Below are 27,109 nucleotides of genomic sequence, written 5' to 3'. Positions count from 1 at the left end.
TTTCTTGCTCTAAAACTTAACCCATACACTGTAAGGCTTACAATACACCTACACAGGTCAGGTGGTGAGCTGAATGTGTTCATGGCTATAATTTAATTTAATTTCCACAAAAGTCCCCTCAGCTAGGTATTTATAACTCTATCTGCAGATGAGAAAATTGAGAAACTTTCCCAATCTCCTACAGATATTACCTTTTTTTCCCCCTAGTTTCTCCAAAGAGCTATTACAGTAAGACCATAGGCACTCTGCTGCTTACACGCTGGGTGACTTTTACAGTTTTTGACTTCCCTAAGCCTCAGCTTATTCAACGGAAAGATAGAAATAATTGCTTCTTTGTTGGTGGAGTACAAAGATAGAAAGATAGAACATATGAATATCTTCTCCCTATTTCAGTATCTACAAAATCAATACTAATTAAATACAAATATGAAGAAACTGGGAAACTAAGCCAAAAGAGGAAGTGGTACCATCTTCCCATGCCCTTCCTCTGCAATCCCTCTTCTCTGGCTAAGTGGGACACTATTTACTCGATAATCTGCCTAATGCAGGAAGGTTTCATGGCCAATTGCTCAATGTGAAAATAGGATTATGTGCCCGGGGAAAAAGAACTGCTTATGGTAGCAATGGCTTGCTTTAAAAACAGGACGGCTGTTAGCACTCGGGCTTGATTATACTGTTTTCTTGATGAATCTAGAGTGACAGCCACCTACACCGTCAAGCCCTCCCCCGCCCCCCCAGCCTTCCCTGGGCTTTCTCTGATGTGGATTCTGTCCAGGGGTGGTTGGAAGACAGCTTTCTTCTTGGGTTCATCTCTGGATTTTTGTTTGTGTACTAAATCCAGGAATTGGGGAAGTGAAAATTAAAAGAAAAAGAACCCAGATAGATTCAGTTGTTCCAGATCTTTCAAAACTTGAGGGGAAGGGGCAGGCAATTCAAAAACCCAGCTACCAGTCAAGATGTGCCCAGAGCTTGGAGTGTGGGAAACCCCAAAGCCACAGTGGTTTGGGGAAGGACAGAAAAGGACATTTTAAGAACCATTGTTGAAATGACATGTGTCAAGTGTGGAATTCCTTTTTAATTGGTTTTTAGTAAAGGACTGTGATTCTCTGACAGTGACCTTGCTTGACACTGGGCCACATGGGCTTGGTTTATATCTGGGTTACATTTTTGTTTAAAACTTGCCCAATGAAGCAGTGTTGGGGGCCTTATTTAAAGGTACACAACTCATCAGTTTGGGAGCTTCTGAGGGATGGAAGGTAGGCAAAAATATTTGCAAGGAGTCTCTGTTTTCTTGTGTTCATTGACTGCTGCACATTGATTAAATATAGAGTGTGCCTCAAACACACGTGTAGGCACAACTAATTTCTCCTTTTTCTTAAAACCTTTAAAATTTTACTTTTTTATTGACAAGTATTAATTGCACATATTTATGGGGTACAGTGTGAAATTTCAATACATGTATCCACTGTGATACTCAAACCAGGGTCATTAGCATATCCTTCTTCTTAGACATTTATCATTTATTTGTGGTAAAAACATTTAAAATTTTCTCTTCTAGCTATTTTGAAATATTTAATACAATATTGTTACACATAGTCATCCTATTATCCAATAAAATATTAGAACTTATTCTTCCTGTATAAATGTTCTAATTACATATGAACACATTACTAATTCTCGTTGCAAAATAATCAGAGCTAAAGATTACTTTGCTATCATTTCATTAAGAACAAATAAAATCATAAACATTGTCCCAAATGTGGTTCTAACACTTTCCAAGTATTATTTATGTTCCCCTGCAGACTACCCTTGAGGCAGGCGTTGTTATTATCAATATTCACAAGTAGGAAACCCGAGGCACAGAGAGGTTAAGAACTTCCCTAATGCCCCACAGCTAGTGGGTTGAAAAGCGCAGATTTAAACTCACTTGCTCATCTCCATCCATGACAACCCTAGAGGGAGACACTGTTACCACTTTGCTGGGACGCTTCCCAGATGTATTTCTTAATATTTATGTATATAGGCAAACCCATAAAAATATTTTAAAAGTTGTGCGTTATCCATAAAAAGAGAGTCAAATTGTGGTCTTTCACCATCCAACTCACCTGGAAGTTTGTTAAAATGCAAATTCCCAGGACCCTCCCCACAACCTACTCAGTCACAAACCCAGGGAGGGTTGGGCAGCAGTCTGTATTCCCTCAAGTTCCCTCAGAAGCTCCCATGTACATCAAAGGTTGAGAACCACTGCGTCACCAGTGTGCGTAAGTCAGGCCTTCCAAGAAGTGGACGTACAGGCTGAATTAGGTGTGCAAGCATCTGACAAATGGAAGTTCCATGTGAGAGCAAAGTGGGAGGGAACAGAGGAGCTGGGGAAGACCAGGAAAGGAAGGGGGCCACCATGAAGTCTGACCAAAGCATCCTCCCCGGCCACTAGGGAGTCCTTGAGCTCACAGTAGAGGAGTCTCAAGTCCCCAGGTTTGCTTCTGTGTCCTCCTCAGAACCAGTCATTGCCACCAAGTGGCGCCTGGGGGGCATGGACTCCACCCAACCAAGCCAGGGATTTCCAAGCACAACAATGAGGAGGCCCAAACAAGGCACCACCTGAGAGCATTTGATTGACTCAACAATTGTCTTGGAAATTTCCCTGTTGGTACATATCGATCTGCTAATTTATATGGCTGCACATTACTCCAGGGTGTGAACACTCCATTATTTGTGTAAACATCCTTCCACTGACAGACGTCTCACTTATTTCCAGTGTTTGTGCTATTCTGTCCAGTGATTCAGTGACTGGCTCACCTTCTATACTGGGACTATCAGAGTGAGGTGGCTAGACTCTAACACACTGTGTGTTTACTAGGTTTTAATAACCACTGCCATCTGGCTGCGTTCATTTATACTCCTGTGAACAGAGAGTAGAGAAAGGTAAATATTTCCCCACACCTTGGCCTTTATTAGATAGTAACAGACTTAAAGTTTGCCTGACAAATGAAATGATGTCTTCTTGTTGTTTAAGTTGTGTTCTCTGATTATTGGTGAGATTGATTTCTTTTCAAGCATCATTGGCCATTTGTAGTTCCTGTGAATTGCCTAGTATATATTTAGAATCAATTTACATAGATGTTGTGATGAATAACATACAGCCTGTGGCCATGTATTATTAAATTGACAGTAACTTTTTATCATTTTGTCTTTTCAAATTAAGATAGTTAACAGATATTAAAAATATTTTGAATGTTTTAATGGGCAGTAGGTCCTTGTACACAAAGAGTAAAGAAGAACCAGCAGACCCCAGGAGCTCCAGATTCAGGAGACCCCAGGACCTGATGGGGAACCCAGAAGGGGTGGGCCACAGCTTCCAAAGCAGATTTTCAGAGACCCAAAAATGTGTGCCATCATTGACAGGATGGGCCCTAGAGACCTGGCCAAGCCAAAGACAGGTGGTTAGGTCACAAAGTTGTCCTTGTGCCCACCCTCTTCCCGGGATGCACTTTTTCAGCCCCCTGCAGGGACACCTAAGCAAAGTGACAGGCCTGGGGTTCATGCTCAGCCCCACGCCCCCCCAGAAGCCTGTCACTCCTGGGCAACCCGGCCAGGCCGACGCTGGCGCTGGCCTCTTTGTCCCTTGCTGCTTGCCTTCATCTCTGATGCCAATTACCTCGAATGAAGGTGACACTGCAAAACTCAGGGGTGTGGACACACAAACCCGTCTTCAGCGGGGAAACGAGCAGCCTTAGAGCCGTGGTGGTTTCCAGGTGGGAAAAAATGCAGTGCTCCTGTCTCCTCCGGGTAAAAGAGGATTTATGAAACCCAGAGAAAATAGCTGTTGAAGCAGAGGCGTGAACTGTGCCAAGTTTGTGACACAAAGGGAGCAGCTCGCAGAAGGGAAGTGCTGATCCACACCGACAGCTCAGGGGCCACTCCCGGGGAAGGGAAGGCGGCTCCCTTGGTCAGGCACATGGGCCCCACCCACCACCACATGAGCCCCGGCGGGTCTGGGGGACACACCTGACTGCCGTGATGGATTTCCCCCACTTTGAGTTAATTACCCTAATTCCTCACATCTGCAGGGCCTCGGCCTTCACCGCACACTCATTCTCATTATCTTGGTCTCCATTTTGTGCATAGACAAAAACAAAACTCAGAAAGAGAAGGAGGTCTGCCCAGTGGCGTGGCAGGTCGCAGCCCAGATAGCACAAGAGCCCACATGGCCCACTGGCTTGCCCCATCGCCCCTGAACGTTCGTCCTGAAGATACAAACAGAACCGACCAACCAGCATGAGAACCCAGTCACTGGTTGCCACCTGGTGTTCATCTCAGTAGCTTCCCTCCATTGCACCATCCTCCTGCCCAGGCCTCCCCCAGGGACCTTTCTGGAGAGACCACACTTCCCCGAGATTCTACCTCGAGCTGCATCTAAACAGACCACCGTGCAAGCAGCTTTGGCCTCAACTGTGAGTCTCAGCCAAGCATTTGTGCCTGGGACTTTTTATTTGTTCCATACCACCCTGCCCCACCCATAGGACCAGGAAGATGTCCACTCTGATCACATTATTGTAAGATTTATCCTGAAAGAATCCCTTTGAAACTATTAACTGAGCTCTGTTTCTCCAGGGCACACCGCACGGGGCCCTGTGCTCTGCACTTGATGCACATCATCTGGCTAGGTCCTCACCCAGGCACCTGGTGTGACCACAGTGAGGACACAGCCAGCTACCCACCAAGAGCACACCTCGCTGCCACCGAAACAGCGCCGCTTCTGAGCACCTTGTCGTCCAGCCGGACTGCATTTCCCTGCTCCTTTGCAGCTCGCCTGTCCTTGTGACTACATTTAGATCAATGGGCAGAGGCACACGCTCACTCTGATCTCTGTTTTTCCCCTGCCTGTGTGAGCATGGCTTGCAATGCCCTGGAGAAAAGGCCTGTGGGAAGGCAGAGTCATAGATGGGAGGAGTCTGGGTCCTGAACAGAACCATGAACAGAACATCCCATCAACCTCGATGCTCTCCTAGGACTGAGCCATGGGAGGGAAAGAGACCTATCTTTTGAGGGTCACTGAATTTTGGAGTCTCTTGGTTTGCTTCCTTCAGCTTCATCTTTAAACAATGCAGTATTATAATGGCCATTTTATAGATAATGGGTCATAGGCTCATGAAGACCAAGGGACCTGCCCAAGTTCATCCAAAATACAGAGCAAGGAATCAAGCCGATCACTGTGGGCTTCCAAAGCCTTGGCAATGGTTCATTCACTCATGTATTCCTCTAAGCTTTAGTGACTGGGTAATAGAAGCAAGAACCCAGGGCTCTCCCTGGACTGGAGGGTCGCCGGTCTTCCTCCGCCTCCCTCCCTCCTCTGCTTCCAGAGACTGCCCTGCCCAGGAGGCAAGTGGCCCTGAGAAGCACACAAGTGAATCGCAGAGCTTCTGCTGTGCTTTGTGAAGCTGTAGCTGGGTAGCTGGCTCTGGGACACATCCCAGTCCCCGCACGGATGGATCTCAGATGACAGCCAGAAATAGGCCAAAAAGAGACCATCTTAGCATTCTAAAGGCTTTTCCCAAGCAAAGCAGGAGTTCGAGGAGGAGGAAAATGTCTTTATTCCTTGATATGCTCTAAATTGTTGGTCTCTGAGAGTTCATATTTGCCATTAAAAGAAATACATAGACAAGTTTGTATGTATTTTATGTGTTTACTTATGTTCATGTATTTGTCTGCATGTGTGGTTACATGTCTGGACTGTGAGTGCATAGACGTATGTGGTGTGTGTGTTATGCACGTGTTGTTCTGGTGTGTGTCACTGCGTGTGCTCATCTGTAGCTGCTGATCCCCTGCTGCCTACCTGGCCCCTGGGGGGAGTCGTGCCTTCCCCTCTGTTCTGGCAGCAGACCCGAGTTTTAGCGGGCCCATCACAACCCTCTCCCACCTTCCCCAATCACCCATCCACCACGCCCACACTCACACCCCACACACCTTGTCTGGTTCATCTTAATCAAATCAGGAGCCTCTGCAGGTCTTCTCAAGTCCAGATTGGCCGCTGATAGGAGCTGATGAGCCCACAGTGAGCCATTCCCTCTGAGCAGAGCATGAGCTGCCCAGGGCGGGCAGGAGATCCACTCCTGAAGGTGCAAATGAGGGAGGCTTTTAGGGCAGGAGGGGGACGGGACACCACAGCCCACAGCGAGGAACTCAACCCCTCTGGATGGTTTAGCTGGCCTTGGCCCTTTCTCTTGGAGTTCCTGGGCATGCCAGGATGGGACAGCCCCTTGCCTACACTTCCCTGCATTGCGACTCTGCCGTAATTCACCCCATCTCTCCAATAAGCGTGACCCGGTCACTAGTGACCAAGCACTGGAACAGAGAACCAGGGCTTTATGTTTTTGCCTAACCCTCACCCCCCAGGCGGTCCCTCAGCCTGCCAGGAGCTCATGGCCAAGAGTTCCAGGCAGTGACCACCATCAAGGTTCATGGAGGCCCAAAGGACAAGTGGCCAGTGGACGCTGCTGGAGAGGCCGACGTGAGGCAAACCTCGAGGCCCTACTGTGTCCTGACTGTGTGCAGGGCCCGGCTGGAACCAGAGCTGCAAGCCCCAGCATATGCACGACCTCCTTGCAGGGCAGCCACCGGCCAGGACAGCAGTCAAGGGCAGACAATCATCAGAAGGCAAGGAAGCAAGCCCTGTGCCAGGGCTGGGCTGTGAACCCAGCCACGGCCAGCGCTGGCTAGAGCTCACTGGATGGCCACTCCTCATCTGTTAGCTCATTTAGCCCTTAGAGCAGTCCAGCCAGGGGAGTGTTAGCATCCTACTTTACAAACAGGGTAACTGAGGCACAGAGCACACACAACTTGCCCCAGGTGACGCACCTGGTAAGAAGCAGGGGTTGGACCAGGCAGGTGGGGTGGCTCCTCTGTTCACGTCTCACTGCAGCACTTTGAGAGAGACTTGACAGGGACACAGAAAAAGCAGGAGTTGACTTCAGCTTGGGGCAGGTGCAGGTTTCAGAGGCTGGAGTCCTCCTCAGCTGGGGACTGGAGTAAGTTGGCGGATGAAGAGAACGGAGGGGAAAGTGAGTAGCGTTCTGGGGACCATCGATGGTATACATTAACAAAGCAGCAGTTTACAAAACTCCTTTTTACCGTGACCCCCAGGAAGAAATACGTTTTACACTGTGCCCTAGTACGCACGTGCATACATGTAATTGAAGCCTTAGTTTCCTGAATCAATAGTTACATAGGATGAACTTGAATGTGTTCTATTCTGTTCTATCTCATGTTTTAGAGGTGTCGTGTATAAAGTCCAGCAAATTGCTTTAAGCACCCCGTGGAGTTCAGAATGAGCTCTCTGGAAAGCTCTGGCCAGAGGAGTCAGCAGGGGTCGGGAGGAGAAGGCAGAGCAGCAGCAGTAGGAAGCTGAGCTGGGCTGGGCGGAGGACGACAAGATCAGGTTCCCACTGCGGTGTCTAAGGAGGCTCTTGGTCTCAAGGTCATGCAAGTGCAGGCTCAGCACCTCCTTAAGATTTCCACCTCAGACCCCTCACTACCACAGTCCGGTGGTTGAGCATCTACCCCATGCCAGGCACTGTGCCCGTCTCAATCTCTCGCCCAGGCACTTTCTCCAGTTGAAGAAAGAGAGGCTTAGAGAGACGCCCAGAAAGTGTCAGCTCTGACCATTAGCAGTCCCCAGAAGCCGTGAGTGATTGACAGTGCCAGGATGACCAGACTACAGGGACAGTGGGATGTGGTCACAGGGCAGCAAAAGTTCACACAGCAGGGTTGTCGTCCATGCCCAGGTGCACACGGGTGTGCAAGGCCCACATGGGTGTCCCACAAGCCAACCTCTTGAGACCACTGTTGGAGAGAGCACCAGGCCCAGGAAAAATGCTTTTTCACTTCTGTGTTTAGAGCGGTGTATACTAAGTGCCCAGACTCGGGGCAACTCTAAGTTTTGCAATAAGCCTCACTCAGTATCGTGGAGTCCTTTCTACTTGGAGAAACCTTTGATGCTGAATCAGAGAAAATGTAGTCTTTACAAATGTGTCTGAAATTATGATAGACCACCATCGCTCACAGACCAGAACCGCTCAAGGTGGAAAGATCACAACACACAGCATGGAAGATAAGGAGCCGCTGAATGGCTCACACATGTTGGGAGTGAAATTGGCATAATGGCTTTATGGAGTATTTAGTGAGTGTCTACTAGAGTTCAAGGTTTGTACACCTTTGGCCTAGGTATCTGCTCAGTGGAGACACAGGAAAATGCATAAGAATGTTCCAAGTAACAGCAATCAGACTAAACTGGAAACAACCGGAAGGTCCATCAGGAGAAGAATGGATAAGTCATATAATAAAATACTGCTCATCAATAAAAAGAAACTAGTGCTCACCTGACAATCGGAAGGACTCTCACAAACACACGGTTGAAGGAAAGCAATCAGGTATGGCTAAGTCTACTCTGTGTTTCCAGTTATACAAATTTCAAAAAACTGGCAAAAAATCAAACTGTGCTCTTTGAGGATAACTGCTAAAGTGACAAACAAACAAGAAAAAGGAGTGTGGAAAGTGTTCTCTAAGAATCAGATTAGTGACTCTGGTGGTGACTGGGGTGGGCTTCTTGGGTGCTGACGATACTCAGTCTCTCAACCTAAGTGGAAGTTAATGGGCGTTTACTGTACAACATCTCATTCATCTGTGAGCTTGTGTACTTTTCTATGTGTAAGCCATATTTCACAACTTATACATATCCATATATTTTTGAATGTGGATGCGTCATCTGTGAGCCATTCACGTTCCAGGAACCCTGGGAAGCTGCCAGCCTAAAGCCTCTGTCAAGTTGGTCTTGGAGTCAGGTCCTGAGTGCAAATTCTGGCTCCGCCCATTGCAAGTTGTGTCCTTGGCAAGTTACACAGCTTCTCTGAGCTTTGTTTCTTTATCTATAAAATGGGGATGAAAATATTGTACAAGAATCAAAAGCCACACATGTGAGGAGCTAGTGTTCCTAACACCTGGCACAGCTCCTGGATGTAGCTGAGTGAGCCCTGGTGGCAGGGATAATAGTGACAGGTCCTTCTTGCTGCTGAGAGGGAGGGTGCACAGCAGCAGTGCCCATCCAGTCTGCACCCTGAGGCCTCCTGTCTTAACATTGTTTATGCCAACATGTTAGAGTGCTTTCCCAGGCCACAGCTACCCGTGTCCCCTTTGTGTGTCAGAAAACACTCCCCTCGCAGCAACCCTGATGCCATTGGTGTGGACACCTTCTTGTTGAACATTTTTCAGATCTTAAAGTCCTCATTCTTGAACAAGTGCTATATAAAGAAGATAAAGCCAGTCAGATCCCATTCCAGGGAGGCATTCCGGGAAATCCCTTCCATGAAGGAGGCTGTTTATTCAATCATGTGGCCGGATTCAGCACTCCTGTTGGTAAGGCTCTGGGACTCTAAGGGGAACCATCAACTATGGCTGTGCTGGCCCAATGCAGTGTGTCCTGGGGGAGTGGGGCACAAGGACCTCGAAGTTCCACAGGGAGGAGCCATGAAGTCCAGGCCAGGATGCGCCCTAATCTCCACATTTGTCTACAGGAGCTGTGTTTGAGGGCTGTGCCCCAGAGCAGGAGGACAGGGCCCCACTCAGTAGCAGGGGACGCTTCCCACGTATCCAACCTCAGAGGGGTTTGTATGTCCATTGGTAACATAGCAACAGGTGAGCTCTGCCACTGGATGCCCTCCATGCTCAGCAGCCCCAGAGACAGGGGATTGTTACTGTAACCAGGAGAAGCCGGCCAGGGCTCAGGAAGCAGATCCCAGAACATTCTTCGAGAGATCAGGTAAAGGAAGTTCCGCCCTCGAGATGGGATTTGACAGGCCCATAAAGGCCGCCTAATACCCCATGAGGTTTTGATATCATGTCTCATTTTCTGCATGAGTGAGAAACTCTGTCAATCTGAAGAGATCTGAAGTTTTCATTTCTCAGCAGGGAAAACCTGGCCGCCCTGCCTGCCAACCAGGGAAGAAAGGAATCCTGGGCCCAGGTGAGTCAATCCTTGGGGACTCTGTCGCATTTGTGACTGGTGACCCCAATCTCAACATCCAGGCTGTCTGTTCTTGCTCCCTCTCTGGCAGGGAAGTAGAAGAAGTGAACACAGAGTTCGCATCTACAGATGTTAGGCTAACGCTAGAGTCTCCACCTCTGGACTCTCTCTGACCAGTACTCCCATTTGGCAGATGGGAACACTGAGTCACACAGCTGTTAAGTGTTGAAGCCAGGTTTCCTACCCCTCAGAAAGCCAGCAACCCTGGGCTCTGTCTCCCCAGCCCTGTCAGCACTCTGGCTCCCTCAGTGCCCTCCCAAGAAAGGGACATAACAGTATAGCCACCTCAATGCAGAAGGCCCCCTAAGGCAGGGGACTGGGGTCTGCCAGCAGGAGGGCTGGGAAGCTGCCTTGATTGCACCTGTGCAGAACAAGGACATTGAGCTGTCTTGCATCCAGAAACTTCCACCTGAGGGCCTCTCTCTGAACCCATCTGCTCCAAGGCCCTAGAGGTAGTTTTGGACTTGCAATCTTGCATTCTTACGAAATTCTTACAAAGCTTTTAACTGGGGCCCCCTTCGACTGTGTCTGGCTTTGCCAGCAGGCTCTGGAGGTGGTGCTGATGGGAACAACGTGGGAGCTGAAGGGCTCCTGAAGGGAGAGCTGGGAAGGGCTCAGCCCTCAGGGGAGGTCTGTGCAGTCTGTGGGCCTGGCATTGGGTCCTGTGTAGGGTGAAAGACCACCTCTGTGTCCCTTTTCAGTGAAGTGATCAGGGCTCGTGGGTAGAGCACCAGTTGCCTGTGGCCCCTGACCTGTGGGTTGTCCCAGGCAGGAGCTGGACATGTCTCCCAGGGCTACCATAATTGATGGCCTCACACCAAGTGGCTCAACAAAAGGAGCTTATTCCATCCCAGTGCAGAGGCCAGCAGTTGAAGACCCAGGTGTCAGCGGGTGGGTTCCTTCTGAAGCTCAGAAGGAAAATCTGCTCCAGGCTGTCTCCTGACCCCTGGGCCTCCCTCGGCTTGTGAGTGCTTCACTGCAGCCCATGCCTGTCATCATGTGGCCTTCTTGCCTGTGCCTTCCATGTCTATGTCCAAATGTCCCTCTTAGAAGGACACTAGGCATTACGCTAGGCCATCCAATTCAGAATGACCTCATCTAAACTTGATTATATTTGCCATGACCCTATTTCTGGTCTTGGGGGTCAGGACTGGAACAGACCTTTGAGAGGGACATAATTCTACCTACAAGGTGAGCCAGGACCACCTGTATCAGAGTGACCCCTGGCCTCTTGTTCTTGTCAGTTCTTGGCTGCAGCCCTACCCCAAGCCCCTGTACAGGGCGTGCCAACCCTGGAGACTCCGGTCCCCACACAGGATGGGAGAAGTGAGTCTAGCTGACTGCCCCAGGGCTTCTCTTACTTCCCAAAGTTTGAGGTTCTCAGCAAGGAATAAAGGAACACAGTTCCCCTTCACGGGGCACCCTGAAAACAACACATTTGCTCTAGAAACTCCCCCTGTTCACCCTTCCCACCCCCCACTCCTTTCCCCAGCACTCCTTAGTGCAGACACCTTCACATTCAGCAAACCTTTATTCTGGAAATCTCAAGAAAGAATTAACCAAGTAGCAACCATTCCTCCAAATTATACACTCTCCCCTTCTTCTTGACCAATGAAATCCCAAGGTCACTCAGGGTTGCAATGAGCGGCTAGAAAACTTCATTCCCATCCAATCTTGCCATTAAGGGTGATCACGTGACCCCCTGCTGGCCAATGAGACATAAGAGAAAGTTGCCAGCTGCCGCTTGGAGGAAAGTTATTGTGACAGAGAGACCACTCAGCCGGCTCATATCATTCGCCCTTTGTGGTTCCCCATCCTTCTGCCTGGAAGGCAGGAAATGACCCAAGAGGTGAGACAGACACCTTAAGACACAGGGACAGCCTGAGGATAAGGCTCCTGGGTGAAGGATGGTTGGCAGGTCCCTGTTGGAGGCTCAGGGTCTCTGGTCCAGCCCTGGCTGCCTCCCCAGACTACCTGGCCAATGAGAGAAAGAGCACCTCTCTTGCTGAGGCCACGCTTCCTGGTTCTCAGGTACTCAAAGCCAGACAACCCTGGCTGCCAGAGCCCACCCCCACCTCCACCCCCACCATCACAGATCACAAGCCGCCTTGATCCTTCTAGGCCTTTCTCTGTACAGAGGCCAACTCCTGCCGTTAAACTCCAGCTCCTTCACTTGCCAGGTAGGTCCCTAGCATAAATGACTTAACCTCTGCGTCTCATTCTTGATCTCTGAATATGAGACAATTGCAACTTCACGTGGAGTTTTTTGAAGGCTCAGTGTAGTGTATATTAATGGACACAGTGACCAGCACAGTGCCTAGAGTTTATATGTGCTTAATAAACATTGCTTATTATGAATATCAACATTACATATTCTGTTTTTTGGAATGGCATAATACCATATGCATTTTCTCTTCCCTGTTCCATATATAGAAATAATTTTAACAGTGCCTAGAAGTTCTCATGCACTTAACGAATGTTAGTTAGAATTACTAATGTCAGAGTTTCACATCCTACTTCTTTGCCTAACATAATACCATGTGCATCTTCCCTGACAATAAAAATCCTGAACAGCATTGCTTTAACACCTTCATCAATTTATATTCCCCCTGAGGAAATACAAACAAGTCCTAAGTAGATAACTAAATACTTATCTTCAAATACTAAAGAGAATTATAAAGTAAAATGTAACTGAGGGATATAGCAGTGTTCTTCAAATTATTAATAGTGATTCATTTTTGTAACATCATTTTTAATGCTTATCCAGCTGATTGGACCGGCAATCAGAAAATTTTCTACTAAAGGACCAGAGAGTAAATATTTCAATCTTGGCAGGACATGATTCTTATGACAACTACACCTATCACTGTAGACATGGCTATGTTTTAATAAAACTTTATTGACAAAAGCCAATGAGAGCTGGGTTTGGCCCAAAGTTGACCCAAGCTATACCTTCATTTTTGAACCAATCCCTCTGATTGTTAGTGTTTAATTCCCAGTTTAGGGCTTTTATAAATGTGACCACAGGAAAGACATTTTCTTAGTTGTAGATGGACACACAATATCTTTGTTTATTAATTTTTTTTATGTGGTGCTGAGGATTGAACCCAGTGCCTCACACATGCAAGGCAAGCCACTGAGCCACAACCAGGCCCAGGAAGGACATTTTCAACCATGCTTCTGATTATTTCTCATGGGTAGTTTCTCAGGAGAAGAATGGCTTGTAACGCTCTCGGTCATGTTGCTGAATTCGGTAGGTGTTAATTTATCTGTGTTGTTTGGAGCCAGGCCTTGCACTTGGGTCTGTACCTCTGCTCATTTACTGCTGTTTTCCAGATGTTTCTGAGTAGGAACTATCTCTTCTGTCAGAGTGCCACTTGCTCAAGAGTAAAGGTGTGATGTCTTTTTCTGTGACTGTAAAGCCTGGCCCTCCGTGTGGCCATGTCCCTCCCTAACACTCACAGCCCAGGTGGTATCTAACACGACTATCCCTGAGATGTAAAAGAAATACTCGCTGAGGGGCTAAACAAGTGAACTCTGCAGATGCACACGGCCCGTTACTGGGACTCGAGTGGAGAGGACTTCCACAAACTACGTAAAGAATAAACTTAGCCCTTCTCCAAACAACCCCTGGCAAGGCAGCAAAGAAGATGGTGAATTGCCCCAGACCCCTGTGTCCCTCTTTCCTGGCCCAGAGCTTGGTGCCACCCCCCACCCACTTGATCCCCAAAGGCATCCTTGGAAGGACCCCAATGGGTACCATCAGGACTCTCCACACTCCTGTTATCTTTTATTACCTGTGACAACCTTTCCAGTCCCCCACCATGGTGGCCCCTCTTACCATTAAACAAGGTTGAAAACAGCCACCACCTCTGCCAAAATCTAGCTCAAGAAAAATCGAAAATGTTCCCCTACATTTCTTTTCACCTTGAATTTTTTCATGAAACCAAATGGCAGTTTCCAAAGGTGAAAAACTGTTATTTTCCCAGACAAATTCCTGTGAAGTGAAAATTGCTAGTTTCACACAGCTCTACCACTGATGACTATTATTACCATGGGTGCAATTTGATCAGGATAAAAATGAAACCTGGGGTTCTGGTCTCAGCAGGTCTTCAGTGTTCGTAGGACCAGATTTCCCAGACCAGGGGCAGCTGGAGATCTTCCCCAGGCTCCAGTCACCATGCCACCATGCCCACTGTCACCATCCCTATGGGTGCCCATTGAGCCCAGACCCTCTACCAGACATCACCAAGCTCAAGAACAGGACTTTTATTCCCCCAAGGATAGGAACACATTCCTTGGGGCACCAGTCCTGTCCTCTATAAAGAGGAGAGACCCTCAGAGAGGAAACCTACAAGGTGGCCCACTGGTTTCAGAGTGGGATAAACAGAATCCCTAACCTGGTGGCCTGCATGGGAGGGCACCCCATGTATCTGTTGGCTAGGGCTGCCATAAAGAGCACCGCAGACCGGGAGGCTCAAACACTTCAGTTGTATCTGCTCACAGTCCAGGAGGCTGGAAGTCCAAGATCCAGGCATCCACAGGGTCGGTTTCTTCTGAGGCCTCTCTCTCTGACTTGTAGACAGCCATCTTCTCCCTGGGTCTTCATACTGTTCTACATTTGTGCCAGTGCACATCTTAATCTCTTCTTCTTCTAAGGATATCAGTCATTGGTTTAGGACCTGCTCCAATGACTTCACAACTTAATAACCTCATTAAAATCCTCATTATGAGGGACAGGGGCAAGGGCTTCAAAATATGACTGAGCAGAGCATCCCACATCCCCAACCCAGTAATCTTTCCACAGCTTTGTAAACCATCAGAATAAAAGAGCTTTGGGGCTTATCTCGCTCCATGGTAATCAAACTGTGCCCTGTGGAGCACTTGGGGGTCTTCAGTGACCTTAGGGGCTTCTGTAACTGGGAGGAAGGACACTAGTAGAAACCTGGAACCCCAACACTGCCTCAACCAAATCAGCTTGGCTTTTATCTGTCCTATACCAAAGCTCCACTGGAGTCCTTTGGTTTACCAAATGTTTGCAAATGCTGATTATTTTTCAAATAATACAACTGCAGTGCAGAGGTGGTCAGACGGCATAGCTGGGACCCAACTGAGACTTACATTGTGGCTCAGAGTCCTCCTCCCTTGGGTGGCTCCTGAGAGGACATGGGAGCCACCTGCTATGGAAAGATTTGGGGGTGCCCAAAGGTGCACGTCACATCACGTTAGAGCCAAGAGCGAAGTGGAACTCACACATCATATAGCATCATCTTGGCAGCATAGCCATGTGGATCTGGGCTTAGATGTTGGAAAGTCTGAGTCACCGCTATCCTGACGTCAGATGCTGCTTGAGAATTTTCACTTTGAACAAGAGCAAAAAAAGTGCCCCACTTAGGTGCGTTTGGGTGTCTTGCCTCGGAGCCACGCACGACACTGAGAAGTGATAAATATCTTTGATGACAAGCCGTGGATAACTGTGTTTGCATGCTTTCCTGGCTGTCTGGCTGTTGATGGCAAATATGGAGATCAGAGAGAAGAAGTGGCCTCCACTGAAAAACAGAGGAGTTTAAGCTCCTAGAGAAAAGCCCGCAGCACTTGGAGCTGGAAACAGAGCAAGAGCCTGTCTTGTAGGCAGTTCTGAAGAAAACGCCCTGGAAGAATAATACCCCAAGTTTGTGGCTTTGGAAAGCCAAGTGATTATTTTGCCTAGAGATGGTTAGAGTAGGGGGCAGCTTTGGGGGTGAGAAGAAAAAGGCACATTCCTGGCCATCCATTTGAATGGCCCTGCACACTCTCCCCCAAGGTCGTGCCTGGGCCTGAGGTCAGAGTGGAGCAAACAGGGCTGGATGGAGCTGGGGCTCTCCTGGGCTCCCGGGAAACCCAGTGAGTCAAGTGGTAATCTCACCCAGAACCAGAAAGTCCCCTTCAATTGCTTCCCTAAATTCTGCCTCTACATGCCCTGATAAGCACTGCATAAGGCATGTGGGGTCACCCAATTTTAATCCCCTGCTAATATACCCAGAGCAACTCTTCATGAACTCATTGAAAGAATTCCTCTGCCATGCCAAGGACATGGCCAGCTCCAGGTTCCTTGCTCTGGGCTCATCTCCCCCAGAGCTTCCCCCAGGAATCAGCCTGGGCATAGGCCTTTCCAAAGCATTTCCTGTCCACTCTCCACCTCCCCCTCCTCTGCCCACCTATCACCCTCTCTTCTCCCCACAGTTATTTAACTAAACACACAAGGTCACGCTTCAGTTTAGTATCAGTCTAGATGTACTGTCACCAAACTCAGAGGGTGTGTTCAGAATATTCTGGCTAAAAGTCCCAGGTGGTCTACCCCTTGTTTCACAAAGGATGGCATTTCCATGCAGACTCTCTGACCTGCCCCAGATCCTCTAAATCCAGATCTGCATTTTTTGTAAGACCCCAATAAAGCATAAGAAGCTCTGTGGATTGGAGGGTCTTGTTTGTATTGAGGCATAGTGAGAGAAGTCATGCACAGACCCCAGGGAAAAGCAGGGCACATCACCAAATAGCTGTGTGGACAAAAAATATCTAACTTCAGGCTGGGCTGGGGACAGATCTCAGTGGTAGCGCCCTTGTCCAGCATACACAAGGTACTAGTTTCCATTCCCAGAACCACAAAACAAAACAAAATCCTAATAGTCATGTACAAGGCCTTGAGCATAAGTCACAAGGGCAGACAGTCCAACAAAGCCAGGTGGTAAGCAGCAGTAGAAGGTGTTATAGGAGATGGATAAGGCTTCTCCTGGACCCTGCAAGAGGATGCGGAAGCTAGTCACAGATCACATGTCCTGAATGTCTCCCATGTGCACAGGGTGGGAGTGGGGGGCTGTGCTCAATGTTCTATGTGCTTTGAATTCTTGCATCAGCTCTATGAGTTTGGTACCTATATTACAGATGAAAAAATGGAGGCTTTGGCTACAAGCACACTGGAAAATAATTTAAGTCTTTCCATAAAGTTGAATATTCCTATTCTTTAAAATCCAGCAATTCCACTTCTATTTTTCTATCCTACAGTGGATATTCTCCAGCAGAGAAGGTGGACGAGAGAAACACAGCCTGCACAACTATGAGGACCAGTCGTAGAAGCATCGCTTCAGGTGGAAGGGAAGCAAGAAAATCTCGCAGAGGTCAACAGCAAGCAAATACAAGCAAAGCATTTGTAAATGAGAATAAAGGGGATTTTTAAAGGAGGGGACTTTGCAGGATCTGGGTCCCTTGACAGGTAAAGTGAGGTCCTGCAGTGATGGAAAGGTCTACATCTTAGGGTGGAAGTGAACACAAAGCTCTGGTCTCTTCCTAGCCTGTGGTGTATATTTTTTACATGTGCATTATATTATAATTTCTAAAAAAAATAAAGCATTGAAAGCTAAGGCTCCGAGAGGCTGGAGAGCATGGCTGAGCTGCACAGTCACTGGGGGGTTTGAACCTGGACACCTGGCTGCAGAACCCACATGAACCCCCAGGCTCTGTGCTAGGTTGGCCTCGAAAGCAGCTGGAAATACATACTGGGTATGACAAAGGGGTCTGGGCACTGACATTAACCATCCACCCCTTTATGTGAAGAGTGGGAACAGAGACCCCATGCCAAAGGCTCCAGGGTAAGGTCAGTGCTGGCTGGTTACAGGGGACTGCGGTCTGCTTCTCAACCTCCTGCTGCCTCTTTGTCCCAGGCTTGCGCACGGTTCTCTGCCTGTGTTAGCTCCAAGGGCAACCTCGGTGCTTCTACCCGAGACTAGTGAGATCGGGAAGGGAAGCCACAGCAGAAGAGAAAGGGAGGTAAACCAGTGAGATTTCAGTCCTTGGGCTCTGCATAGCCCCTAGCAGTCCCAGCAGGGAGCGGAAGCTTGGCTAGACCTGGCTTTAGAATCACACTATGGTTGCAAGGACTTCCTCTCTGAGTCTTCTGAACTCTCAACTCTGGAAAGGCTCTACAACAGACCTCTGCGTCCTCCACTCACAGGTGAGGAAAGTAGCCTCCAGAGAGGGTGAGCAAATCCCCCAGAGTCAAGGCTGCACAGTCACTTTCCTCCCTCGGCTTCTATTCCAGCAGCTGCACAAAGCAAAGGGTTGTAAGAGCTCTTCCAGCCCTGATCTAGGGGATGTGCATTCCCATCTCCCCATTTTCCTGATTGTTCTAGACCTTAATCACATCTGCACTGGGAAGCCAGCTCAAACAAACCAAAAGAGCGAAAGCGAAAGACAAGAACGCACAAGGAGAATGAAATCTCCGACAATGCCTGCTGCTCTACTTATTGTTCGGGCCAAATTATGGAGAACCTAAGAGAATCACTTGGGTTTCTTTTTTGCTGCATGGCTGATCACAAGCTGCCTCTCACCCAGGGGACATGAAAGGAGACAAAATGGACTGGGTGGGCACTGTGCAGAGACAATGGGCCCTGGCTGAATTTCCCCGCTGCCTCCCAAACTGCAATTGAAACAAAGTCAGATGTCTTTTCCCAGAAAGTGGAAGAGGAAAATATCAATCTGTTTCGGGGAAAGTTACGAATTGCCTGTGCCTGGAATACTTGATATATGGCTGTAGCCTGGTGAGCAACAAGTGATTCTTGCTGTTGCATTTGATCTCGGGATGGTAATGTGCTCTCCTGACATCATCCAAATGGGGAACGACTGAAGATGTTTTCTATAAGATGGTTGCGAACTTCAAAGGCCACTCTTAACCCCGCGCCACCCCCACCTCCCTCCCTTTCTTCTTCCTGTCCCTCCAGGCCCTCCTCTCCCTTTACCCAGCAAATTGTTTCGGGGCCAAAAGTGATTGTAGGACGATCAAGAATCAAGGAACTTGTGGCAGGTGGTACCACCTGCGTCTGGGCAGCAGCCACCCAGGCCGCATCTGCTCCCCAGTTGTGAGGGAGGGAGGGAGGGAGGGAGGGAGCGTCTGAGGAGGCCAGGCCACAGCCCAGGCGCCTGCAGAGGGGAGTCAGCGGGAACCTCATCTCCTGCCACCCTCTGGCTCTGAAAAATGGAGGAGGGCTCCCTGGGGATCCGGCAGCCACCTGCAGTCTGAGGGGGAACATCAGGCCCTGTCAGGCCGTCGAATTTCCACAGAGAAGGAAACTGAGGGTCAAGAGGGTGAGCCAGCACCTAAGGTCCCCAAATACTGAGGGGTGGGGACAGAAGCAGAGACTAAGTACCCTGACTTCCAGTCCTGAATTCTGCCCCTCTCCAACCCCTCCACTCCTGCTTGGTCAAGCCCAGTGAGACTCCTCCCACTCCCTTTCTCTACTCCCGATTGACAGGAACCAGCATTTACCTGGTACCAGGCACTGGCCCAAGCACTTTATAGGAACCAACCCACTTTAACCCAGCACTTTAACCCAACTCACTTCAACCTCAACTGGAGTGAATTGACTCCCGGTGGACATTTTTTTTTTTAATTGCCATGAGTGGGGTAAGGAGTGCTGCTGCATCCAGGAGTAGAGGCCGGGATGCTACCACACACCCAGCCTGCATAGCAGAGGCTCCCACAACAAAGGATTAACCAGCAGAAACTGGCAACTGAGCTAGGGCTGGAAAATCCTGCCTTGGCCCCATGACACATGCATTATTGTTGTTGTGATGATTCTCATTTTACAGATGTGGAAACAGAGATTAAGTGACTTGCCTAGGGTCACACAGCTTGTAAGTGGCAGAGCCAAGATGTGTATCCGGGAAGTCAGACTTCTTGGATTCCTGCTGCAGCCATGATGAAGGTTTCCTCTCTCATTATGCAGGGAATGCAGGAAGCCAAGTTCATTTAAGAAGTCCCAGAAATATAGATCAAGCCAAAGAACCCTTGGCCCCAATCCAAACTCCCTCCCTTCCCCAGGGTTAGCAGCGCGGAGCATATTCCTTTAAGGCTCTTCCTGTGTGTACATGAGTGCATGGGGCTCTGGTCTGTTCAGTGGTCGGAGAGTAAATAAATGAAGCTGTTCTAGACTTATCATTGCAGCTTCTTTCTTCTCACTTAGCTGTTGTCTTAGAAATCATTTCAAATCAGGGCATGCGGGTGGGCAGACGTCATTTTTAAGGAGCTGCCTACGTTGCATGGTTTGGATACGCTGTATTGACATTCCTCTAGTGACAGGCATTTGGGTTATTTCCAGTTTGGGACTCTCTGAAACATGACACAGTGGTCAAAAGATTTGGGACCAAGTAAGGCTGGATTATAATTCTGGGCTAGCCGTATGACCTCAGAAGAGGTTCTCAACTTCTCTGGGCCTTGGATTTTTGTCTGTCTAACAAAAATCTCACAGGACTAGTGTAAGTTCTCAATGACATGGGAGAAGGGATGCATGCAGTGACCTGCATCGGAAATGTTTAATAATGGTAAATTTGCTGTTATATTATTATGCAACATGGCAACAGATGATGATGGGGATGGTAATGGTGATGATGATGTTGATGATGATGGTGATAGTGATGATGGTGTTGCTAATGGTGATGGTGATGTTGGTGATGGTGATGATGATGGTGATGGTGATGATGGTGATTCATATTATGGTTATTTACTTAGTAAGCTGACCAAGCCAACTCTCCAGAAGTGCAATCAAAATCCACTGGGGAAAGTGGGGCAACCGCTGGAGCAGCCCGTGTCCAAAGACATGTGCAACACTTTCTCAGTTTTAACAGACACCCCTGGCAGTCCCTGTCAGGGTCCTGGAGGGCAGAGGGGCAAGGGTCCAGGTTGCTAAGGTGAGTTTAATGTAGACTGCCTTTCCCCACCTTCCCCACACTAAAATATCACTGCCCTCATTTTTCAGCCAATAAGTGCACACAGATATTTAAAAAAAATGGCAGGGGAGCTTGTGCCCATCAGGACCCTGAGCTGGACTAGATGTAGATGTGATCTTTGACAAAGCCCATCCATGGTAGCCCAGCTCAGACAGGGTAGGCCAGGGGTCCTTATGGGGAGAAGTCAAAGTCCTAAACCTGCAGGGAAGAGCAAGCACCAAAAACCTATGGCTCAGAGGCTGAGGTGGGCCTCAGGGCTGACAACTGTGAACAAGCCCCCTCCTTAGTGCCTTTTCCCCTGAGCCCTTTGGGAATGGAGCGATGCTTTTCTTACAGCCTGAGGCAGGGGCCCTGGATCAGAAGCTGGGCCAAGGAGCCTGCAGATTGAGTCTCTACGTTTTGCTCTTGCACCTGTCTTGGGTGGGAAGGGGGGAGGGAGCAGAGGACAATCGTAATGGGCTCCTGGGGTTTCCGTCCCCCTTCAGAGGTGCTGAGACGATATGACCTACCGCTCAATCCATGAGGGTGGGATCATTCCCAAAGGACCAATCACAGTAGGGCATCACCTAGGAAACAGTGATTGGTCCTGGAGCTGGCATGTGACTCAGGATGAGCCAATCAGAGATCGTCGTTTTCATTTTTTCCAAACCAGGAGGCTAGGAGTAATGGCTTTCTTTCCTAACCCCGGAAAGCTCAAGGCTCCTGTCCATGGAGCCACGGAGAATCTGACAGTCTTCTAAGTGCCCCGCAGAATCCCTCCTACCTTCTGAGTTGCCTGAGCCACTTGATTTATTTTATTTTATTTTTTACTTTGGTCTATTTTAGTTTGGTTGCTGTCATTTACAAATCAGAGTTCTGAGTAATACATCAGCCCACCCTGGTTAGGCCAGGCTGTAGCTGGGAATGGCATCAGGCGGCAGGAACAGCTTGTCAGCAACACCCAAGGCTCTGGACTAGTTGTTCTGAAAGAAGCCTTGGTGACTGTCTAAGTCCTGCTCCCCAGAGACCTTTCCACAGATGGGAGGCTTGTTCAACCCAGAGCAAGAACCAGACCCATCGGTCCTGGAGGTGGGTCCTGTGCTATGCCAGTGTGCTGGGTGGGTCCTTCCTGAGTGTCAGCGAACACTTGTGTATCTGAGAGACAATGTTAGAGAGAAAGAGCATCAAGCTCAGAGTGGGCCTGGGGAAGGGCACAAAAGCCCAAAGAGGAACTGAATCCCAGGAAGGGAAAAGGACCCCCCACCCCACCCCCACCAGAAAGATCTAAGAAAGAAGCACAGTCCTGAAGGAACAGGATGGAACTGGGCAGGAGAGGAAGCCTCACTCTGGGCTCCAGGAGGCATGCCAGCGAGAGCCAGCCAAGGGAGCCTGGGGGAGACCTATCCAAAGACGTTGTGCACCGGGCCCACCTCAGCCTCTCCCAGTACTGCAGCTGTGTCTGGTTGGCTCTGTCCCTAGCAGCTGTGTATCTGGAAGATGGGTATGTGTGTGCACGCGTGTGTGCATGCACAAGCTGGTGCAGAAGTGAATGCAAGAACACCCAGGAACTGAGGGCCACTGAGATGGGTCCTAGGATGATCTGTTCCTCTATGCGTGTGTGTGAGTGTGTGTGTGTGTGTGTGTATGAGTGTGTGAGCGTAGGAGAAGTGCATGATGTTTGGAAATATGAGCAGTACACATGGGGTGAGCAAGTCTGTGGATGAGGTTAGGGTAGGAGAGTGACAAGGGCTGGAAGCATCTGAGGCAGTGGGTGACAGTGGGAAAGCCCGTGGGAATGCCCTGTGGGAGGCGTCAGTACACACAGGCTTCCACAGATCTAAAGAGGCCGTGCAAGCAGGGTCCCGCCACAATGTGTGGGAGTAGATGGGGTGTCTGTCTGCTAGTGTGTAAGGTGAGGGGGACACAAGTGAGGGGTCGCACGGTGAGCTGCTCCCTGCAAGACCTATTTCCTGCCAGCCTTGGGGAGGCAGCAGGTAGCTCCACACTTCAGCACACTCCTCCTCAGCAGCCCAGAAGAATCCAGAAGGGCAGTGGAGGCTGCTGCACCCAGCCCCTCCCCAGCCTGGCAGGTACAGTACAAGTCCTGCCAAGAGACTGGACTCTTCACCCTGATTGCTACCACCCTCACATTTGGTCTCAGGGTTGGGAGAGACGCCCTCATGTGCTCTGTGGGGCAGGCAAGCGCGCTGAACCCGTAGTCAGCTGCCTGCTGGGGCTCCCTCCAGTCTGTGAGCTGCTCACATAGATGGTCCAGGGGGCAGCTAAAGCTTATTTCTTAAGAACCAAGAGCTGTTGGCACATACCTATTATCCTAGCTACTGGGGAGGCTGGGGCAGGAGTGCGAGGCCAGCTTTGGTAATGTAGGGAGACCCTGCTTCAAAATAAAATAAAAAGAACTGGTGATGTAACTCAGCACAGCTCTAGAGTTTTCACCCAGCTCATGTGAGTCCCAGTACTGGGAAGAAAAAAAAAAGGAACCAAGAGCTGTGGTCTCGTGGAAACACCAGGACTCTGGCATGTTTCTGACCTGCAAAGAGAGGGTGGGGTCCACTGGGGGCTGCTGATCCCCTCTCAGGGAAGCCAGAGCCACCAGGAAATCAGGACTCCGATTTCCAGGCTCAGGCTCAGGGTCTGGGTCCCCAGGCCTCTTGCTGGTGCTGGGTTTGGAACAGGCCTGGCCTTGGTCACATCTCAACTTCTAAATGTGCTGCATGTTCAACCCCACGTGCCAAACCCACTGGACAATTGGTCCCTTCTGGTTGTTCCTTTGCTTTATCCCAACCAGATTCTCTCTCTTCAGGCCTCTCCTGCCCAAACCAAAGGGCACTCATGGTCCTGCAGGTCCCCCGGCCCAGGGATTGACAGGGTCAGCGGCGGCTGCACTCCAATTTCACAGAAGGCTTCTGGGGAGACCCCCTCGTCGTCCCCCAAGCTCTGTGCGTGACCCACACCCGATCCCTCCTCCCTCCCGGATGATGAAATCGGCTTGCTCTGGACCTGTTCATGCCATAAGATAAATTGTCAAAATGTTTTGATCTAATTGGGTCTTTTTCAAGTCAGCTGAAAACCATCAAGCAGGGAGCCAGATGGAGCCGGTGATTAATGAGCGACATTTGGTTGCTTCTCCACATCCATCACGGAGCCCTGTTTGGGCAGAAGTATTCCAGTCCTCTGCCAGGAATGGGTATGCGATGCCGAAAACTGAGGCCACTGCTTCTGTCTGCTCCTTGGTCTGTGGGCTGCGAAGGGCGGCCTTTCCCTAGGAGGCTCTGGAAGCTCAGGCCGCCAAGAGGCGGCCCTGAACAGGCCCCAGGCTTGGAGACCGCCTCTTGTCCCCAAGTCCCAGCCCTTGGGAGTCACATATGAGGCTGTCACACCCAGCAAAGGGAAAGTGCAGGGAAGGGGACATGAAGAATTTCTGCCTGTCCCTCTATCAGATTGGGAGCCAGGGCGCTGAGGCCCCCCCCTGAGCATCTGCCTCCTTCTACCTGAAACCACTTGCTCTGGGTGGAGGAGTTAGAGAATTTGAGGGAAGTTCCCCAATGTACAGAGAAATGGCCTCCATGCTCTCCCAGGGCCCTGGTGCTCTCCAGTATGGCTGCCCTAGGCTGGGCCTCCCTCTGTGTGAGGTCTACCCTTTTCTGGGCTTCCGGTGGCTCATGGGTAAAATGCAGGTGGGGTCCAGCCCACTGTGTGTCCACCTGCAGTTGGATTGCCCTGGCTGCATGTTGACATCAGCCACACTGCTGTGAGGCCTGTACCCAGCACTAAACCAGAACTGGCCGCGGGCCCCAGGCATTAGTAGTTTCCCAATAGCCTCAGGTGAGTCTAATGTTTAGTCCAAGCCTGGAGCCCATGAACAAGAAGGAGTCACGTCCTCAGCCCGGCTGAGCGTCCCTGGCTGCTGAGCCTAGAATGGCCTTGATTTCCTCATCTGAAGGTGGACCCGGCCTATTCAAATTAACTGTGGCCTCTTGAGGGGATTGAAGGCAGGAGGAGTCTGGAAATAGACTGGATGGCCCCTGTAAGGAGAAGCGGGTGGCCCATCCTAGACATTCCTGCTGAGGTCGTACGTGGCTGTGTATCCTCAGCTCCTCCAACAAACATTTACTGAGCACCAAATACATGGCAGGCCTCCCAGGAGCTGATAAACTGAAATGTCCCTGCCCTGGAGAACCTTAGGGTCAAGTGGGGAAGGAGGGCATTAATCAGTAATCACCCAAGAATGTCACGAGGTGCCAGGGAGGCCAGGGGACGGCCTGGGCACCGACTGGGGACTTGGAAGGCTTTTCTGAGCAGATGGCTTTTGAGTCAAATTAGAGAACAAGGAGGCAGGCAGGTGGCAGCAGGGGGAGTCTAGGCTCGTAGGAGGCCTTCGCCCCTCTCCTGCCCTGTCCTAAGTTTGCATTCCTAGATAAAGGTGCAGGCTTCTCTACAGACAGGCGGTTAAGAGCAGGAAAGTCACCATGCAGACAATGGCCGGCCAACCTCTCTGTGTGGAAATCTTCCTAGGGTCTGTCTCCGGGCTGCCTCGGAGCTCTGTGAGGTTGACACCTACCAGGGCCCCATGGTGTCTGAGGCACAGTAGGTGCCTGTTTCTTTGTATTAGTTGGTGGGCAAAATAAACAGTCCCTTATCCCTGTGGCCATACTTACCCCAAGCCCTCAGGGAGGATGACAGGAAACCTCTGCTCATCCTCTTGCTCTGAGGAAGCCATGCACCCAGTGCTTCCCAGTTCTATGTCCTCAGCACCTCAATGAAGAGCCACCAGGAGAAGAATAAGCTACCCAGCTGATGAATTGCTACCCTTACTTTATATGCCAATTTCCTGCCCCGTCCTTCCTATAAGGACCTGACCACCAACAGCTCCATCCTCTAAGATGCCGTCATTGCTTGTGTTACTTTGGGGTACCCCTCTCCACATCTCAAAGATGACAAGATCTCTGAGTTCTGGGGCATGTGTGGTTTGCTCACCATTCAATCTGCAGCACATAGTAGGCGTTCAATAAATGATGAACCAATTCACCATGGTCATAAGAACAGATACTGTTACGACAGCGTTGAAAGTTAATTTGCACTCTGGCAAACAAGAGGATGAGGGCAAGGAGGACTTTGCTCCTGCCGGTGTCACGGATGAGGAGCCCTGACCAGCCCTGGCCTTTCTCAGCCTGGTAGGCCAGGGGCTGAGAGGTAGCAGTTTGGAGTCCCACCTCCAGTTCTGTTGGAAGCCAGGAACTCTCCAGCCTGCAGGGGCTCAGCAGACTGTTTACTCCCCAAAGCGAAACTCAGTGCTGCCTCTACTCTGAGCAGATGCCGCCTCTCTCAATGTCCCCCGCCATGTGCAGCGCAGCCCCGGCCCCCGCCGCACGTCTCCCCAGCTGAACACTTTAGGTTAAAATTTCACACTCACCCTGAAGTGGTTCCCAAGACCCAGGATTTGTTTTTCCTGATGACCCTTTACTTTGATCAGTGAGACTCAGCCAAGTGGAATTTACTGTGTAATTTACTTTAGGCAGCTGGGAAGTCAGCTCTTCTCAACAGTCTTGGGCACCTCCTTCCCTGGTCTCATTCAGGCCTGACCCTGACGGGGAGAAGCTAGACGTGGCGGCCAGAGGCGCTGCAATTCGCAGGGCTGGCCTTTGGGCCTGCCTCTGTCAGCTCGTGCCTGCGTGGCCTTGCGCAGGCCACACCCAAGCTAGATATTCTGTTTGCCCATCTGCAAAACATAACTGCGAGGACCTTCTTGTGGTTATTTTGAGGCTTACAAAACCCAATGCTTGCTGGGCATTGTGGGATAGGCCTGTAATCCCAGCAGCTTGAGAGGCTGAGGCAGGAGGATCGTAAGTTCAAAACCAGACTCAGTAACTTAGCAAGGCCCCAAGCAACTCAGTGCTGTGATTCTGTGGCCTAACCCTGGGAGAGCACAATGACTGATCCTGGACCCCCAAACAAATTTCCCTTTATGACCTTCCTTTAGTACAGTATTTTTCAACTTTGCCACCTCTGGCCCCTACCCTCTAGGTGCCAGTGGCATCTCCCCCATTTATGAGGCAAATGTCCCAGAGGTTGCCCAGGGTCCTCTAGGGAGACAGTTGTCTTCTGGTCAAGAGCTGCTGCTTTACAGGACATTGGTATTTCTGCCTTCATACACGAGAAGGGGCACATTGCACAGTTGAGGCCAAGGGTGCAGTTGGTTCCAACCTCTAATGAACTGGGTGAACCTAGACAGTCCCTAGCCTTTTTGGGTCTTAGAGTCTCATCTGTGGAACGGGT

At 49.8% G+C, this 27,109-nt stretch overlaps 1 long non-coding RNA gene across 1 annotated transcript; it reads right to left on the bottom strand.

The window, feature by feature from the left end:
• Nucleotides 1-5,973: 5,973 nt before the first annotated feature.
• On the bottom strand, nucleotides 5,974-26,331 carry LOC131424404 (uncharacterized). Its single transcript, XR_009227342.1, has 3 exons — nucleotides 26,247-26,331; nucleotides 6,859-7,023; nucleotides 5,974-6,113 (listed from the first exon to the last, which is right to left on the bottom strand). It is a non-coding gene; the product is annotated as an uncharacterized LOC131424404 (long non-coding RNA).
• Nucleotides 26,332-27,109: the final 778 nt, after the last annotated feature.

Source organism: Marmota monax, unplaced genomic scaffold, assembly GCF_021218885.2.
Source record: "Marmota monax isolate L192 unplaced genomic scaffold, Marmota_monax_Labrador192_F-V1.1 WCK01_AAM20220418_F8-fsc00004, whole genome shotgun sequence".
Lineage (NCBI taxonomy): Eukaryota > Metazoa > Chordata > Mammalia > Rodentia > Sciuridae > Marmota > Marmota monax.
Note: the sequence above shows the minus strand (reverse complement) of the source record. Positions and strands in the feature narration are given on the sequence as shown.